Genomic DNA, 16,562 nt, shown 5'->3' on the forward strand with positions numbered 1-16,562 from the left:
TCACTTGCCACACATCCTATTTTAAGAAGCACAGGGCTGGGTTCAACTAACTGGTTCCACCAGTAGAAGGCCGCACAAGCACATGCTCTAGAACAAAAGGACTTTCCCCACTCTCCCCCACTGTGTGCTCCTCACCCAAATTAGCTTGGAGGGTTGGACGAACCCTCAGAGCATCATGGAGGAGAGGGTAGATTGTTCCATCAGGCAAACAAATGCTTGCACCGATAGAGCAATCTGCTTAGCGTTATGTTTAATTCTCCCACAGACTTGACTGCTAATAATGCATTTAGCTTCCCATCTAGTTTCGCCCTCAGGGAGCTATCCAACCTGCGCCAGTCTTGGCTAGCTCAGTACTGAATAAGCCTCAAACCAAGCCACACCATTGCCTGTGTAGCACATTATTAGGTGTGTTCTCGGTTCATTCATGGAATCAGCAGGAGTGATACAATTTGGTCAGCTTAATCAGGAAAACTTCTCTTTTAATATTTGGAAAGTTCCAATTACTCAATTTGTCACTTGGCTTTTACACAAATGTGTCACAATCTCATTAAATTTCTGCCACTGGACTTTATTGCTTTAATAATCTGTTGTAATATTTATGAAATGCTTTGATGGATCTTATTGGAGCCATCATGTTATCCATCACAAAATACATTATATTACAAAACAATAAATCAATCACTTTGAAAAAGGCTAAAACAATGAAACTAAAATTTGAGATTCAAAATATGAAAAAGATTTTAGCTGGCTTGCAATGAAGGGTTTTTTTTCTTTTTCTTTTGGTTCCTGATGCCAATCTAACACCTGTTGTTGTCATAAAAAGCAATCAAACTTTCTTTGTCTCTACAAATACCTGTTTTTCAAAGCCATAAAATCATGTGATATAAGACTACTCAGGAAGGGATAAATAGAACTAATTGTTATTTGGTTAAAGCTATGTTCCATCTTTCTTCCATCATAGAACTCAAAGCAGCACAAACAGAGTTTACTAGACTGCCTGCCATCCAGATATTAGCAGATCCACACCTGCTTATTTTCAACAAACCTGCTAGCTTCAGATCGCACTCATAAATATATTTCCACCACCCTATCTACACCTTGGGAATGACTTCAACTGTATGTCTAAACCAGGTGACGATAGCCAGTGTGTCTCAATCCCTCAGTGAGTTAGGGACTTCCCCTGCATGCAATGACAGGCTCTGGCAGATTGAGCAGATGAGGCCAATACTGGGTCCAATGGTCAAGAAGGTGATTGATGTCTGCACATGGTGTAGAGGAAAGTGAAGGGCAGGTGGGACTTATCAACCTGGAAACGTAGTCTATGTAGGAAAAGGAAAACTGATGCTAAACTTCCTCAGATGACATCAGGGAAGCATACATGATCTGGCACAGTATGTTATTTCCAATATGATAGCTAATCGCATATGTAATTACTAACTAGGTGGTTCTAAAATGATTGAAACTGGTTGAGACTCAGACTAGTTTTTATATAACACTGAAATTAAGCCTATTATGTTAATCAAATTATTTCATTTTCTTGGCATAACTTTCTAAGAGTTAGGAAAAACAGTTGATGTTCAATAATTGAAATAAGTAATATCAGCTATAGAACGTGAAATAATATGAAACAGAAAGCTCCAGTTTCTATCCTAATTATGCCAAGAGAAGCACATTCTATAGTTGTAAGTAATAAGAGGGTTCATGGCATGAGCTGTAAAATAGGTGAAATAAAAGGTTTAAATGAATGTCAAAAGCAGTCATAGGTTAACTTTTATTACTGCAGACTATTAATTTTAGTACTGAAACTGTGTGCTATAGCTTAGGATTTTCCCCCACCTCCACTTTCAATACGATTGGAGGGATAAACATGTTCTAACTTTGTCAGTAGGTATGGGGGATAAATTCAGGTTGTTTTTCATTTTAATGTGAACCTACTGAATTCATGTCACCCCAAAATACATAAACTAAAACACAACTGTTCTTCACAGTTTGCACTTCTCTAAATTTTGTGGTGCAGTTCTCCAGAAATTTATACCAACCTGTGTATTTTAGGAGAAAGTGTTAATAAAAATGCCTATATTTAAACATTTCTGTTTCACCAAGACTTTGGCTCTTAATTATCTGTGGCCATCTTGGATGGGTGAGATGTTTTAATCATGCCTTTTAAAAATAGGATTGACCTTTATATTATTCTTTAGGAGGGGGTTCTGTTGGTTTTAATGTATGTGTTTGTTGTTTATATTGTCAGTCACTTTGAGGGGTGTGGTGTTGTTGTTGTTTTTTGTAAAAAACAACCAAAATAATTAATAATGATATTAGTGAAATGATATTAGTGAAAATCATACACAAATATGCATTGAACCAGGCAAAACTGTTTGCTGAAATTTGTATAGGCAATATTACCAAAAAGAAAATGTAGGCATTTGGAGAAATGCTTCCTAAAATGCTGGCAGATTTTCACAGGAACTTTTTAAAAACAATACTAATAACAGATTGATGCAGAAATGTGGTGAATGGAATTCAAGATTTAAAGTGGGGGGGGGGGCAGAGAAACTAAGGGAAATTGAAATTGGGGGGGGGTGTTGCGGGTTGGGTTTTTTTGCCCATCCTACTTGTCCAAAAAGTCTGGGGAGAAGGTCAGACTCACAGTTTGCAGCAGTTTTGTACTACACTTCTGCAGACATTTTCTCTGCATATCCCTTGTTAAACAAAACACTGCATTTTCTTTTCCAAGTTGGCTTCAAGTACTGTTCTTTTGGCCAGGGACATGTTGGGCATAACCTTTGGGAAATATACACTGTTGATATCCAGCATGCTCCTGTGGCCATTCTCCTCTAGACTTGGCAAAATGCATGTTGTACAAACACAATTCCTAAAAACATAACAGGGAGCAGGCATATCCCACAAAGCTCTTTGTTAAAGCTTTCTATTGGGCCCTCAGCTGAATTCCTGTTCAAGCCATGACAATAAATTAGTGTTGCTTTATGGCACACACTTTTTTGAAAGAAAAATGGACCATATTTATGTTTTCAACCGAACAAAATGTGGTGAATCATATTGAGCACGCAATCCTCATGAGTACTAGGCCATACCAGTGCTTTTATTAAACTTATTGCATTATACATAACAAGCTAAGACCTCACATTGGAGTGTTTGTTTTTCACTGAAATTACTTTTTCAGATTAAGAAGCAATAACCAAGACGAACAAGAAACCCAGAAATGAGAAAGTTTGACAGCTGGGACAATAGCTGTAAAGAATAGAGATGGAAATGCAGCATTTTTCAGTTAATGCCTGTATTGGATAGCAAAGTTTAAACTGTAATCCAATGGAAAAGAATTGTTGAAACTTCATCATTTTGCAGCTTGGTTGGGCTCAGCTGCCAAGCTGTCTTACCTGGTTCTGTAACTTACAGCTGTTCCTTGGTGTCTCATGCAAGTCTCCACATATGGCCTACATTAATCATCAAGACAGATTATGGAATTCATGTACAGATATTAGAAAAGCCAATACTTCTGTCAGGTCCAATCTGCACACCTGTTTGCTGCAATTTGTTATCACTGTTATGTGATGATTAATAACACATTTAAATTGCTTTGATAACATGTCTAAATTCATAAATCACCTGAAACAATGGCAATGGGGAATTAACAACATAACTCGTTAATGATGTGATCTATGGTGTGAATCCTTTCCAAACCTATATATTAAAAGGGAGTCAGAAATAATACAGAAAGATTTCTGGTGACGCCTTGACAGAGGGCATTGTTTCATTGGGCAAGCTGCAATGCTTGCACAATTCTAGCCAATAAATTGAAACTAAAAGGTAGATTTTTTAGTTAAGCCATTCTATAATGAAAATATATGAGATTTCTTACATATTTCAGCAGTGACCACATCCAGATGTTTCACAGTATATATAACAGAACTAGATAATCACATTGGGTTTGATTCAGGCCAAGTTAGTTGAACTTGTTCCCGCTGAAATGAATGGGACTTAAAGGAAGCCATGACTAACCCAACCAAGTGATTTCTAGGGAGAATTAACTAAACAATTGTTTTTCTTCACTGTGATCTGCATCATTTGTCTAGCACAGTAGAAACCTAGGTCATCCTACCTAAATGCTGTCAATATTCTTACCAGAGGACTCAGGTTTGACTCTTAACTGGATTTTTGCATAGTGGAAGATCATCACCATACTTTCTCCCAACACAGAGGTGATGCCACACATGAGTCATGCACACCACACCAACACTAGATCATGTAATTGCCCAATTCAATAATTTCTTTCCAAGAAAACTTGGTTTAAGTGGGATATTATCTGTGAAGTAAAGAGGAACATAGAAAGCAGGTGTATACCGAGTCAGGCCATTGGTTTATCTAGTCTACACTGGCGATGATGGTTTCAGACAGGAATTTCTCTCCCAGATTATTATGCATTTACTTTCAACATTTCTAACTTTCCCTAACCAACTGGTCCCAGGATGGAAGAGCAACAATAAAGCAATTGAACTTGGTACCTTTTTCATGCAAAAAGTGTGTTCTGCCACTGAGCTATATGGCCTTTTCCCATGGAATGAGATAAAGAAATGCACTGCTCCCCTCTGCATAAGAAACAAATGAACTGGTGTTCAGACTTGAGCCTAATGTTGTTCAACCACTAGAAGATGCTCCTTGTGGACAAAAGCCTGATCACTGACATATCATATAAATATGCATTTGTAGCCATGTTCAGGATGGGTTAAGGAAAAGTAAACTCAGATGCGTCCCTAATTTGAGTGCAGTCTGTTTTACCTCTCACTGTGTCACACAGATTTGACTTATCAGCCCCACCCCTTTCAGGTTGGCTCTATCAGATTATGTGATGCAAACTAGACGTTTTTCAGAAGCCTGATCTTTGAAAGCACTTTGAGATGGGAGGGTCTGTCCTGTGTATAGGAATGTTGCTTTGGTGTTACTGGATATTTCTGTTCTCCAAATGCCATCTGAGCTTTTTGACATTTTGGCTGCAATCTATTCAGAAACAATTAGCCATGGAATGGAGACTCTGGGTTTTAGCTAAAGGCATCATTAACCGCTCTGAAGGCAGTAATGCAGCAGTACTTCGCTGACTTTTAAATTACCCTGTGAGCAGCTATGAAGATGTCTGAGATAGCATTTTTCCTAAACTAATTTCCTGCAGACACTCCTTTCACTGTCTCATTTCACTCCATCACTTCCCCTTTCATTATCAAATGGGTTGAACCAGGCTTGAAATACAAACTACCAGAAGACAGATAAGTGCTGTGGGAACTGCTGAAGTCTACATGGGGAAAACACATTACAGCATTGATTTTGCAGATTTCAAAGGGCATGTGGAGTCAGCAGGTTTAATTTCATCCTATAAACATATTAGTGACAAGACTAGGAGTATTTAGTGTTCTGTTCAGAACACCAAAGACTTTCTTTTCTTGGGGATGTGAAGCTTCTACTCAGTAAACTCTGAGAGACAAATAATTTATTTTTTTCTCCTTTTACAGTAAGCCATTAAAGCACTGTCTGTGAGAGGCCTCATGTCACATTACAATTAGGAATGAGAGGATTTCCTCCAGTTCTGTTCATTTACTGTTCCTCTAGGTCACTAGGTCCTGCATTCATTCCTCCTGAATTCTTGTTTAACTAGAAAAATTTCTAGCTAAATAATTGCTATAATTGGGCCATAATCAGTTTACCACATTGTTACCGCATGCTCTCTATTACACGCCCCTCTCTGTTGCCAGGGTCCATATCTGCTTTGTGATGTGATCGTATATCTGGTTGCATCAATATTTTTCTGTTTGTCTGGGGTTTCACTGAGGGGGGAAATGTACTCCTGCACACTAATAAGACAAAGAGAGGTTTGATCAAAGTATGCACAATCACCTCAAGAGTACTTCTCATATTGTGTTGCATGTGAAGACCCCCAAACTCTCTCCAAAATAAATCACACAGGACACAGAATATTTGTTTAAGATTTTGGGCATTAATCTGGCCACAACTTTATTGTTTACAGCACGTGAGTGGTTGCTTAGGCATTGGTTCGGACTACCTGAACCTGCACCGGCAGGAACAGGGCTGACAACTGGAACCTCCAGAGGTCAGTAAGGGAAAACATACAGGGGGAGCACAGAGGCGGATTTCCTCCTCTTAGTTCTCCCCAGATGCTCCCAGGAACTCTGGCATGGCCCTACCCCTGAGAGGGGATCGGACAGAGCAAATCGAGCCCTTGGATTCCTTTACTGGAATTCCCTAGCAGCAGCAACAAAAAATTGGCAGGCACAGCCAATTCATAATCCCCTCCACCAAAGAATGAACCAATGCCTAACTGCCAACCTTACAAAGTTGTGATGATTTGCTACACGGTAGGCAAAAACCAAATGGCACCAGCCAATCAGCCAAGTGGCAAAATTCCTACCGGGCCCCTGCCCCAACGGCAGACGACCCCATGAAAGGTATAGCAAGGTCAAAACCCACAACCTTAAACTATAGGGAGTTAGGGCGGGAGTTCTACTGCACAATTCGAAAGAGAAAGTACTTAGCCTCATGCAGCCCCTTAAATAGCCCCTTAGTTGCCAATCAAACCGCAGCCGACAGAAAATTTTCCCCAGTAGCAAAGAGGCAACCAATGAGGTGCGGAGGTCATCCAAACTGGCCCGCCTCAGCAACAAGAAGGCAGTTTGGTGATCTCACTGCAACACATGGCTCTCCATGATTTGGAAGACATGCTTTATCAATGCACACAAATGCAAATATGCATTGAGAAAACACCTGGCTACAATTGTTCTAGTAACAGAAGATTTAGGGAAGCTGCCTTACACCAAGTCAGGCCATTGGCCCACCTGGCTCATTGCTACTGCACTAACTTGCAGTGGTTCTCCATGATTTCAGATGGGGACATTCCCGGTTTTACATTGAGGTGGTGGGGCTTAAAGAGGGGACCTTCTGAATGCAAAGCACAAGCACTTCCACTGAACTACAGTTCTTCTGATCCTTGTGAACACATCTGAATGGTCTTTATGTGTGTTTTAACAATGTGGTAATGTAGGAAGAGAAAGAAGCACAGCAACTGAAAGAACTCATTGATTCCACTTTGGAAACAAGAGCAGATAATTTGGAGCTCCAAAATCCAGGGGGAAATTTGGATCTGGGGAATTTTGTAAGAATCCCCCAGTACTATGTAATTTGTATCTCTTACAAAATGGTGGAAAGGGGTCAAGCAGGTGTTTGATAGACCACCAAATGTAGGCGTTTGATAGTCCTTTGTATGTACAGTATGCACATCATACTTAACTATGATTATCTTGATGCTGAACAGACATACTGCATTGTGTATTACACTTTCTCAACAAGACCATCTGAAAAACGCTGTTGGAGGTTAAGCTGAGGCTTGAACTTGAATAGTAGAATTCTATCCTGAGTAGTTTGGCCTTAATGATGGACTTTCCAAGGCTGGATACTTAGAATCATAGAGTTGGAAGGTATTCCAGCCCTCTACTCAGTGCAGGCCCTGTGATGCAGATACAGCTGCTGTTTCCTTGATAAATAGCTGCCTAGCCCCTGATTGAATACATGTAGCAAGGGAGAACCCGCCACACTTGCTACGAGGATGTATCTCTCAATGCTTCTCTGAAAACTGCTTTCCTGCAATTTCTAGCTATTAGTTCTAGCTATGCCCTCTGGAGCAACAGAGAACAAGTCCACTCCATCTTCTGCAATAGAGAGAAAATGTCACATTTTTAAAAAGCATACTGGCTCCTTCAGAAGAAAAAGCAGCTGCAGGACTCTGATCTGGATCAGGGAGCCACACCACCAGTTTCCTGCTGAACATTTGCATCAGCTACTGTTTGTGGTAGACTCTACAGCACCTTTCAGGGCCAAATAGCTGGTTGGCGGGAAAGGGCATCTGGTAGGAAACTAAAACGGGTGCCCAATCCAGACTAGGATTGCTTTCTGGCTCAGGATCCCAATGGTTGCTTTTCCTTCAAAGTAAAAGTGGTATGTTTAAGCATTCTTTCCCCCTCCCTTTAAGTACGTATAATGTACGATGTGCTTTGGCTCATAGTACAAAGGAGGCAGCTTTTACACCTGCTTCTTGGGTCTTCCACGCTTATGGAGACATGGTGATGTTCAGTTAATTTTTTTTCCTTTGTGATTCTGATTTGTTAGAGCTCAGAATGTTGTTCTGGATGGTTTCCCTTCAGACTTACTTGGAGATTAACTTACCATCTTCCCAGTGTTTCCTTACCACTATTTAAAGGTAAAGGTAAAGGTACCCCTGACCATCAGGTCCAGTCGCGGACGAATCTGGGGTTGCGGTGCTCATCTTGCTCTATAGGTCAAGGGAGCCAGCGTTTGTCTGCAGACAGCTTCCGGGTCATTTGTCCAGCATGACTAAGCTGCTTCTGGCGAACCAGAACAGCGCACGTAAACGCCATTTACCTTCCCGCCAGAGCAGTACCTATTTATCTGCTTTTGAACTGCTAGGTTGGCAGGAGCAGGGACCGAGTAACGGGAGCTCACCCTGTCATGGGGATTTGAACCGCCGACCTTCTGATCGGCAAGCCCTATTATTTACTTCATTTTAAATAAGTTTTAACATATTAGATCAGCCATCTGTTTCCTAGAGGCTGCAATCCTATAAATATTTGCCTGTGAGTAAATCTCTTTAAATTCAGTGGGGCTTATTTCTGAGTAGGCAAGCATAATATTAGTCCTGCTTCCAGTGAAAGTAGTACTGTATAGGTTTGCACCATTCTGGTTTCTGTATAACACTGATCTAATAAGCAATGTTTACAGAGTTAATATGCCAAAAGGGGCCTGTGTTTTGCAAAATATTTGAAAATAAGAGACACTCATAGCAAAGAAAAACTTTATGACACAGAGTTCTTAAAACTGATTTAAACATCCCTTGATAAACTGTAGCCTCACTTAAGCTAGTTTATTTCTATAGGGGGAGCCTGTACTCCATCTGATGAAACAAGCCCTGTTGTGCATTGAATTTAAAAGAAATATGTTCACTTCTACTGGCATGACAACCTGAACCCCCTGGGTGACATCCAAACTTATGTAATTGCAAGACCTCGATGACATTAATCATTCAACCACAAATTGAGTTTCAAACTTAAGAAGTATTTGTCTTCCTTTCAACAAATATAGCACTCCTGAATACATAATGACCTCAGATGTTTGCTGGGCTTTGTCAGAAGGGGGAGCTATGTGGAAAAGGAAAGAGGAATACTCTGAAAATAATTCATGGCAGTAGGATAGCTCCTTGTAACATAAACATTCATTTCACTGAATTAAAACATTGTGATTTTTGGTGAGGCAGCTAGGTCACTTTTCTGATGTAGGTTTTACATGTTTCCAGTTCAAATGGTAGCAAACCTGTATGTTAGGAAAAACGGGTTGCCGAACACACAGTATTCTAAAGATAATTGAAAGGAACCCTTTTGCATTACAAAATATGTATCTACCTTAAGAGCATGCATATGACTCATGAATGAGAAATCTTCTCTGAGAAACATATGGCGGCTGATAGACTTCTGATAAATGGTCCCATTCTGAAATAAAGATCTCTTGGGTGCAATTCAAAATTAGTTTAGGAAACAGACGTGGTTCTTGACGTAAATCTATTTTCTGCATCGTGAGAGATTATCAAGATGTATGTAGGAATTTCGATGTGTCTTCCAAAATGTTAACAGCCTCCTAGGGGAATTATTCAGGTACAATGAATAGTATTCATCAGATGAAATTCTGAACCAGGAAATGATAACCTGCATATTGTGCTGATTTTGTGGCTGGCTGTTTTCTCCAGTATCAACACAACCCTTTCATTCGGAAATTCCTGAGAATACAGAATACAATACAGACAATGTTCATTTCTGTATGTTCTCCATTACTGTCCTATATTTTTTAATACAGTCATATCTTGGGTTACAGACGCTTTAGGTTGCATGATTTAGGTTTGTGCACTGCACCAAACCCGGAAGTACAGGAACGGGTTACTTCTGGGTTTTGGCACTCGTGCATGCGCAGAAACGCTGAATTGTGACCCGTGCGTGCGCAGACGCAGCGCTGCGGGTTGAGAAAGTGCCTCCTGCACAGATCACGTTCACAACCCAAGCGTCCACTGTATAGCATAATATTTAAGCTTTAATTGCATTACAACCCTTCCATGTATGAATTCACTATTAGCACCATCGTCTCCTGCGGTTGAGCCATGGGGAGTGGTGATTGTGCTATCTAGTCCTCCTGGAACTTGTTGCCCCAATACTTTTCTCCTCCTCCTTTTCAGGCAATGCAGTAGGGGAAAGACTTGTAAAAAAATATGATGCATCTTTATTAGAGCTTCCTCTTTGTTTTAGAACATAAGAACTCAGTGGAAAAATTTAAATGCAGACACTAGCACACAAAACAAAGCAACATTATCCTTAGAGAAACAAGGAAGCATGATCTCATAAGCTTCTTTGGCGATCACTCATAGCCGAGTAAGATTGTCTTCCATAAACACAGTTGGGTTGGGTTTTTTGGAAGACGCCTGTGCATGAATTTGTTTTATGTGTGTAGATCAGTGCACGTTGACTGATGCTCAGTCTTCGCAGTAGGGCTCTGTTCCGATGGCATGAAGTAGTCACGACAAACCTGTAGATTCCTATCTGCTGCAGCCTTCATCTTCCTTCATAGCCGTTGTAACATACCGCTTGTTATCATCCGCCTGTTCTGCCATTGAGGACTTCTTGGATCATTCTTTGTCTAGCTCCTTCCTTTGACCTTACAGCCTTGGGTGACCCTGCTGGGAGTACGAGATTCCCAACGGCTTCACTCACAAGGGTCATAGGAACATGTAAGGCCACTCACCACGACAAGGTGATGATCCAGCGAGTGGGATCTCATAAGCAATGTGAACAGCTGTCTTATACTGACTGAGACCATTGGTTCATGTAGTTCAGTATTGTCTACACTGACTGGCAGCAGCTCTCCAGAGTTTCAGAAAACACTCAGCCATACTCAAAGATGCCTGGGATTGAAACTAGGATCTTTTTGCGTGCAAAATATGAAGATCCTTAAGTGGGTGCATCTATATAAAACCATCATTTGTAAGACACCATAATCATTGAGAATTAATGTATGTTTTCTAATTTGTGAGATACTTTTCTTTCCTTCTTTCTACTAAAATAAGCATCATCATTTGAGATTGCTGCTTGAAATGCCAGTGCTGTAACTTAATTATTTCTTTGCACATTAAATAATGATTTTAATAAAAGTGTAGAGATCGTGTTCCCTTCTGAAAGCTATTACCTTTCAACTGTTGGCATATACCTCTTTATCTTCAAGGGAAAGTGAACAACATCTCATATTTTTCTTAGACGTTATATGAAAGCATTAATTTCCTTCTGCTGCCTTGACAGGACTCCAGTGCTGTGGGGCAACTTAATGCAAAATGATCACATTTTCACTCATAATCAATACAGCACTGCGGTGGTGGGCATCTATTTTTCAATCCAGCACTCAGTAAAGGCAGAGATGGCAGTGGGTTTTCTTCAAAAGGTTTTGTTTTGAATACATATATGGATATATCAAGTGACTGACTGACCCAGTGATTACTCCATTCCTGTGGGGGCACTGACAGATTGGAGCACACCAGATATTTGGGGTTTTTTTCCTTGCACGTCCCAATGGGATAATTTGGCAACCTGTCAATTTACTTAAAAAGCAAGCCATGTAACATACACAGCAGGTTTCCTTGTGATATTCAGTTCTTGTAATCTCTCTCTCCTGTGGCTTCACCTTCCAAAATACCCATGGCATTAAAACATAAGCAGGGCAATATAGGCTGGATAGGGTAGTAGGATGAAAAATGTGTACATTTTAAAGGCTAGCTTTCTGATCTCATAATAGCATTCATTCATTCAAGAGATTTCTGACCTGCTGTTCACTGTAAGGTCCCAGGGTGGCTTACAGTCATATGGTCATATATACTATTAAAATCTAATTTTTAAAAAAGCAGCATGTATATCAAACAGCAGAGGTGGCCCCACAAAAATCTCACAAATCCATACCATTTGAATGAATTCTAGAGGAAGATTTTGCCTTCTTTTAAGATACCACTGATTATTTGCAAGTCACAATCTCTAGTCAGGACAGAAAGGTGAGATGTTTTAACATGATCTTTTTTTTGTCTCCACAACAGCCACAGTCTATGACAAAAGTTCAGAGATTAGCAAAACTGGGAAGATGGGAGCAGGATTACAGAGGAACAGGGAGAGAATGAGAGAGAGAGAGAGAGAGAGAGAGAGAGAGAGAGAGAGAGAGAGAGAGAGAGGGGTGAGGGACAGATGGGGCAGAGAAAAAACAAGGGGCCCTTCAAGGCAGAGTTTTTAGTGTACAGTTATGAGGATTTGTGCTTCTAGTGGTATTGGGATGTTACATGCAACCCTGCTTCTTCCATTGTTTCCGTTTGCAACTGTTTTGGGGCAGACATACTGCTTTATTTCCAGTTATTACGTGTCCAGTAATTTTCTGTCCAGTTTATGTACCCCAAATCTTCCAGGTTTTTTTTCCTTTTCATCTCACTTTTTGTGTTATAGTGCTAATAAAGCAGAATGATGTGTGGAGAATCCAGTATAAATCTACAACTAAAGTGCTGTTATTGCATCAGTCACATGTTGCAGAGTATACTTGCGAAGGAAAAAAAAAAACTCACCAGCAGTCTAGAGAGGCACACAAAGAGATTGGCTCCATTGGTACCCATAGATGATTCCCTTGAAATGCAAATGGCATTGGAGAGGTGGCCTCTGTTGGGATTATGATGGCAGAGAGAGAAAGAGTTAAATTCCTTTCTCTGCTTCCCAAGGTCCCAAGACTGCTCAGACTGTTATTTCAACTTTGAGACTATTCACTCTTTGAAAATTAAGTTCAAAATGGCTTTGGCTTTTCTTCAGAAATACTACAATTGAGCATGGAATGTCTCCATAGAAGGAATGTCTTTTTTCTCTCTTACTAATTTCTTCGTCAAAATAGAGAAGAAACAAATACTTCAACATTTCCTGTTAACAAGAAGCATGGTGTTTATGCCATCTGGATGAAGGGCCAACCACTGCAGCCTAACTTTTTGTGAAGTAAGTTAATTTCTGTAGTTGGATTCAATTGTCTGCTCTTGTAAAACTGTCAAAGTTCCCTCTTCTAGACATTTGCAGTCTAGTAACCAATAGCAGGTATATATCCCAGAATAGTTTGGTCAAGTTAGATAATAATTTTGCTGATTTTATGCCCAGCAAAACCTGCTGGATAACTTTTGTCTTGCAGTTCTCTTTTCCAATATTCTGTAGAAAATCTGGCACAGTTATCACAAGAATGCAAATAGCTTGGCTCAAAAAGTTGAAATATCAGAAGAGTGCAGATAGAAGCCTGTTTGTGTGCGTTGACTTATGAACAAATTTGTCAAAAGCAAAGCCAGTTTAAGGATGTCTGCCAAATCTTTTTGATTCAGATGTGACAAAGCTGCAATTAAAGGTGGTCCAAGTTCAGTTCTTTTTTATTTTATCATTACAGGGCTGGATCCAGTCTTGCAATCTTTTCCTTTGTTTATAGGAAGGTCACTACTGTCGGAAACAGTATGCTCCAGTTTCTGGGCATTGCAGTGGGGAGAGTGCAGTTGTGCTCATATTCTGCTTGTGGACTTCCCAAAGGCATGTGGTTGGCCAATGTGAAAACAGAATGCTGGACTACATGAGTCTTTGGCTTGACCCAGCAGTGCTCTTCTTATGTGCTAGAGAATCGTCCAATAGTTAAGTTGTGAACAATAGACATTTCAATAGAAATAGCATATTTTTGCTGTTGCATTTGGATCAGCACCATACATTTAAAGCACTCCAAACACACATTTAAAGACCATGACTGCCCCTAAATAATCATTGGAACTGTAGTTTGAAGAGGGGAAACTACACTTCGCAGGAGATATGAATCTTTATGAAGCAAGTGTAGAGTTCTCGACCCCAGGAATGCCTTGAAATGCCAATACTGGAATGGTGTGGGGGAATAAACTGCAGAATCAAATCTGTAAGTGAAAGGAATTTATTTCATCTGCAAGTTTGCCCTTCCCTAGCTAGGATTTTCGGTTCGTTTTCCCCCTCTTAGATATACCTGAGAGTGGAAATAAACCTGGGAGGGTTTTTAAAAAATCTTAAAAACAAGTACAGTGTATGTCAATGTAGCATTTCCTCTCATCGCGTAACATGCCCACCAAAGTCTTCAGGACCTATTCTGAAATAAAAGGCAGTGTGTTTTTAAAAAGTCATGAATCACAGAATCGCAGAGTTGGAAGGGATCCCCAGGGATAAGGAAGATAAGGTTAGTTCTGGAGGAACAAGTAAAGTAGCAATGCTAGAAGATTGTCGCTGTGTCTGAAATAACAGGTTGAGAAATTCCCTTTGGATGTTTGCCAGTTAACAGAGAGGATTAATATTTCCTATTTATTTAACTTGATCTTTGTAATATAAACCAGGTGAGGGGAAACCCTTTTCAGACTGAGGACAAGCTTCCAGAAGCCACATGCCAGTGGTAGGTGGGGCCAGAGCAAAAATGGGTGGAGTCATGAATGTAAATTTTTCCCCTTTTATGGTAGGGGTTCTACATGCACCTCTCTATCCCCTTTCCTCTCTCTCCTCCATCCAGGTAAGCAAGAAACTTTATTGGAGTTCAATGCAAAAACATGCAAGGGGTGTGCAAAGCAGAGCCACTAAAGAAGTATTAATCCCCTGAATTCCACTTGCTAGGAATCACATGTAGGGCAGGTGTTGTTGTGCTCAAATCCCTACCCACTGGACATGTGGTTGTTCACTGTGAGAACAGAGTGCTAGACTAGAAAGACCTTTAACCTGAGCCAACAGGGCTGTTATTGTGTTCTTATCATTACGGAGTCCTCGCTGCGAGATCACATTCACCCGGAGCTATACCGGCTGCACTGGCTCCCGGTGGAGTACAGGATCAGGTTCAAGGTGCTGGTTTTAACCTTTAAAAAGTTTACTATCTGAAATCAAATAAAAATTGAAAAGAAAACAAAGCAATTTATTTGTCATTTCTCCTCCCGCTGCAAAACATTTCTAAAAACCTTTCACAGCTGGAGATCTAGTGCTCCCCCCCCTTAAAAATTGTTTAGGGGTACTCTCATTTTGACTCAAGAAAATCACCCTTTTATAGTTCAAATTGGGAAAAATAAATACAGTAAATGGACAAAAGTACAAAGTTTCACGAAATGTTTAGGCGTATGCATACCCCCCAGAAAAAAGCACTGTGGAGATCCATCCTGTGCCATGCTGCAGTGTTAGTCACTGAGCTTACATGAATAAACTTTTTAGTGTCCTGTTCATTTTGTAGAAGTTCTTTTTGTGTCATATCTAAAATTGCCTCCTGTCATTAATGTGGACTAAAGGTGGAGAAATAGTTTTATTTATTTCCATTTTTTCCAACTCCATTTACTTTCCTTCAAACAGTACAGGTTAAATACTTTACTTTCTTATTATTTCTTTCAACTTCTGTGAATAATTAGGTTTTCTATCTGCAAAGAAATTGCATCCTTAACTTCTTTGTGTTTCAGGAGTGTAAATTGCAGAGTTTTATTCATAACTAACCCAGAATCTGTCTCATATTCTGTGCCTTACTGTGCATGATTACTAAATCTATATATAAGGGCATAAATCAATTTTTGACTTACAAAGCGTATGTCATGGCACATGAAAATATATCTGTTCCTAATCTTATTTTGAAGGTGACCTCAAATATTGTGATTGCAGTTATAGCAAAACAGAAATAATGGTATAACATGGTTATTGATGAAGGAATGTGTGTGTGTGTGTGTGTGAGAGAGAGAGAGAGAGAGAGAGGCGGGGGGGGGGGTTGATGGACTGTTTTACATATATGATATTGACAGTATGGTTCCTGGCTGTTTTAAATTGAATAAGTGTTCTAAATATTTCCCATGGATATTGCTGCCACCTGCTGGACACAACAAAGGGTTGCAAACATTCACAAAACAAAGATGCCTCTTTAAAAAAGAAAAGAAAAGTGGTTTATATGGGCAACGAAGACAGTTTCTAGGACTGGCCATGCACAAGTAACATAACTTGCAGCATAGTCCTAGGCATGCTTACTCAAAATTAATTCTCATTAAATTCAGTGGAACTTACTCTCATGAAAGTGTGCTTAGGTTTTCAGCCTCATACGTATGTTTTTATTTGGAACTGGAACATGAAAGGTCAAGAAAACTTTGAATTCAAATACTGGCATCTATCAAACATTTGATAATTATATTTCTCCCTCCTCCCCTCTCTCTATGTGTATGTTAATATATATATATATATATATATATGAGATAATCCCATATATTTCATTTTGGCATTTCTGGAACTCTACTGAAGCATTGTTTGGGGGGTGGGAGATATATTTATCCACCCTATTCAAACCAGTAACATGATCCAATCATCTCTTTTTTATCATCTATCAGCCAAGACTATGTTGATTAATGTATCTGGGGACAGAAATGGACA

At 39.8% G+C, this 16,562-nt stretch overlaps 1 protein-coding gene across 1 annotated transcript in view; it reads left to right on the forward strand.

Annotated features, from left to right (window-relative positions):
• ROBO2 (roundabout guidance receptor 2) overlaps positions 1-16,562 on the forward strand; it is a 901,420-nt gene that overhangs the window by 28,249 nt on the left and 856,609 nt on the right. The window lies entirely within an intron of this gene.

This window comes from Podarcis melisellensis (assembly GCF_964234715.1).
Source record: "Podarcis melisellensis genome assembly, chromosome: 4".
Classification (NCBI taxonomy): Eukaryota; Metazoa; Chordata; class Lepidosauria; order Squamata; family Lacertidae; genus Podarcis; species Podarcis melisellensis.